Source organism: Meleagris gallopavo, chromosome 2 (assembly GCF_000146605.3).
Source record: "Meleagris gallopavo isolate NT-WF06-2002-E0010 breed Aviagen turkey brand Nicholas breeding stock chromosome 2, Turkey_5.1, whole genome shotgun sequence".
Lineage (NCBI taxonomy): Eukaryota > Metazoa > Chordata > Aves > Galliformes > Phasianidae > Meleagris > Meleagris gallopavo.
In genome coordinates this window covers 109,658,529-109,662,234 of record NC_015012.2, presented here as the reverse complement: position 1 = coordinate 109,662,234, position 3,706 = coordinate 109,658,529, and positions in this window count along the sequence as shown.

Below are 3,706 nucleotides of genomic sequence, written 5' to 3'. Positions count from 1 at the left end.
CACTGCGCTGCCACCCCAGGCACTGCGCTGCCATCCCGCGCACGGTAGTGCCATCCCGGGCACTGCGCTGCCATCCCGCGCACTGCACTGCCAGCACCTCGCCGCTCTTTCTGTGAAACACTCTTTCCTAATACCCAGCCTGAACCTTCCATGGATTGAAAGGCGAAAGGGCCGTGTAATGTTAATGGAAAGCAGGTGCATAAAGGTGATGTGAAGAACCTGGCTGCCGTGCCGGGTTCTCCCGCTGAGCTGTTCCTTGCTAAGCAGCAGTCAAAAGCTGTGGTACACTGGGTACGGGCAGGTGCCAGCTTCACTCTTCTCAGACACCAAATTGTAAATTATTTTCACGATGGCTTTTAACTGCAAAGCACAGCAACGACCCCAGTTCCGCACTGGGGGGCTGTAAGCTGAGCCCAGCAGTCACCCGCTCCATTCACAGCGGTAATCTCAGCCCTTTTGCTGCACTCAGCATCTTGCTGTGTCAGCACTGAAATCTGTGCTCCCTTATCTATTAGGAAGGTCACCTAATAACTTTGAGTAAGTGAGGCTGGAATCAAAATATGTGGACCATCAGAGCTCGTCTATCGATAAACCTCCCCTTGCCAGACAGGAAGACCCAATTGCCTACAGGTCCTTACTCTTTTTTTTCCTTTTCAGGTGGAAGAAATGCACCTGTGAGACCAGATGGGGCTGAGCCTGCCTCCACCCCTCCCTGACTTCATTTAAGGGCTGGCAGCTAGAAGGGAAGTATCTCTATCTACCTGGAGACTGCCTCTTTTGGGCTGCAGGATGAGTAATTCCTCGTGCACGATGGGACTGTGATCTCTGCATTTCCTGGGGGATCTGAAACTGGTTTAAAGAAGTTGTATCTCCTAGTGGTTTTTGTGCATTTCTTTTTTTCCTGCTACTGCCTTGTTCCTCGAATGCTTCGATCAGCTCTGAGATAGCGCTAGTATGCTGACCATGTATTGCAGCTCTGGGAATGCCTTTTTCCATAAAGGGATTCTGTATAGTTGAGATTTTGTTTGTACAGATTTTTTTTTTTAAATTCATTTTAGTTGAGCCTCTGTTCCCTGCTTCACAGGTTTTGGTTTATGATATCCATCTGAGGTGGGGCTTTAAACTTAAAATATTCCTGATCACTGTAGGAAGCAAAGGAGAGACCCTCTCCCTACTGTAGGAATGGAATGGATATTCCCAACACCATGTCCCACTGTCCCTCTCAGCTGACTGGTGTGGTCAGGTGGGCAGCAGCCCATCACTGACCACATATAGGGCCTTGCTGGCATAGTAGAATATGTCAGCATATGTTGGCTATGGTAGCATTTGGGGCAGTGGTTGGTAGAAGAACTCCTGGTCACAAGCACAGGGTATACAGGATGGCAGCGCCCAGCACAGAGACAAGTCAGCTGCAGGCACATGAGGAGGAGGCAGATGGTCTTGAGGGGCAGAAGAGGGCTGGGAATGAAGCAGGCCAGATGTGTCCCTACCTCACAGCAGCACAGTCCCACACAGTGCCAGAGGGGCCATTTGGGAGCCTTGCTGGCTGCCATGAAGGTCCAGGCCATCAGCCCACTGCCAGGATCCTGGCAGCTGAGCGCAGGGCAGTGAGGGGACACTTGCTGCGTCCAGAAGGTGAGCCCATGTCTCCTCACCCGCTGCTCCTCCTCCTGTAGGTGAACACAGGGTAGGGACACAGACCAGGCCCTGCTATGCAGGAGAGTGGGAGAGCGGGAGCACAGCAGTACATCTGCAGTGCTGCAGGGAGCCCCGTCCCCAGGGAGACGCCCATTAGATGTGGTGGGTGTGTGGTGGGCTCTGCCCCTTACCGGTTGGGCCTCCATCACGTTGGGCAGCACAGCCCCAGGCTGCTCAGCTGCCTCCGGCTCTTCCTGGTGCTGCAGGGAGCAGGGCTTGGCTGGGCGGTGCCAGCCTCCATTACCATGAGGACTCCCAGCAATGTGTGCCCACCCCAAGGCTGGAACTCGTGGCTACTGCAGTAAAAGAGAATAGAAATCCTTTTACAAATACATCAATGGTAAGAGAAGAACCAAGGAGAATTTCTATCCGTTACTTGATGCAGTGGGGAGTTTGTGACCACTGAGGATAAGGAGAAGGCTGAGGTCCTCAATGCCTTCTTTACATCTGCCTTTAATAGGCAGATCAGTTATCCTCAGGGCATATTACACCCTGCTCTGGAAGCGTGGTTTGCTGTGCAGAATACACCCTGGTGATTCAGGTGGAGACAGTTGGAGAGTTCCTCTTCATCTGGACTGTCACAAGTCCATGGGACTGGACAGGCTCCATTCTAGGTTGCTGAGGGAGCTGGTGGGGGTGATTGCTGAGCCACTCTGCTATCTACCAGTGCTCCTGGTTATCTGGAGATGTCCCAGAGGATTGGAGGCTTGCTGATGTGACACCCATCTACAAGAAGGGCCATAAGGAGGATCCGGGGCACTACAGGCCTGTCAGCCTGACCTCGGTACCTGGGAAAGTTATGGAGCAAATCATCTTGCGTGAGATCACATGGCATGTGCGTGGTGTCCAGGGGATCAGGCCCAACCAGCACAGGTTCATGAAAGGCAGGTTGTGCGTGAGCAACATTATCTACTTCTATGACTGGGTGACCAAACTGGTAGATGAGGGAAAGGCTGTTGATGTAGTCTACCTAGACTTCAGCAAAGCCTTTGACATGGTCTCTCACAGTGTTCTTCTGGGGAAACTGGCTGCCCGTGGCCTGGACAGATATACCCTTCTCTGGGTAAGGAACTGGCTATAGGGCCGTGCCCAATGGGTAGTGGTTAGTGGAACTAAGTCGAGCTGGTGACCCGTTACAAGCAGTGTCCCCCAGGGGTCGGTACTGGGGCCTTCTTGTTTAATATCTTTATTGATGACCTAGATAAGGGCATCGAGTGCTCCCTCAGTAAGTTTGCAGATGACACCAAGTTTGGAGGTGATATCAATCTACCTGAGGGTAGGGAGGCCCTTCAGAGGGATCTAGATAAGCTGGATCGCTGAAGTGAATGGGATGAGGTTCAACAAGGGGTCTTGAGGTTATGATGAGGAGGGGTTTGGCTTCTTCTCCCAGGCAACAAACAGGACCTGAGGAAATGTCTGGAAGTTGTACCAGAAGAGGTTTAGGTTAGATATAAGGAAGAACTTTTTCTCTCAGAGAGTGGTCAGGCACTGGAATGTCTGCCCAGGAAGGTGGTGGAGTTGCTGTCCCTGGCAGTGCTCAGGAGGCATCTGGATGAGGAGCTACGAGATCTGGTTTAGTGCTTGTGGTAGCAGTGGTGATGAGAGAACGGCTGGACTAGGTGATCTTGCAGGTTGTTTCCAACCTTGAAATTCTATGGGTCTATGATTTGCATGGCCAGCTTGTAGGTTGGGAGCCAGAAACGGACACAGCAGGAGGAGAGAGTTGTTGGGGAGTAGCCAAGGCATTAAAATGCATCAAAAAGCCCTGAAAGGCATCACAAAGCCACAGCCAGGAACTCTTTTTTAATACCTTTTCATTCCGTACAGTTTTGAGCTGAAGATCTCTAAGAAACGTCAATTGACAGTTAGGTGGCATGGATGTATGTATGTATGTGTGTGTGTATGTATATATGTATAGAAGTCAAATCACTATTAAAAGACATCTAGAAACTTTCTCCAAAAATGGGTATAGTTGCAATTATTTCATGTACTAGCACTGCAGAATAAC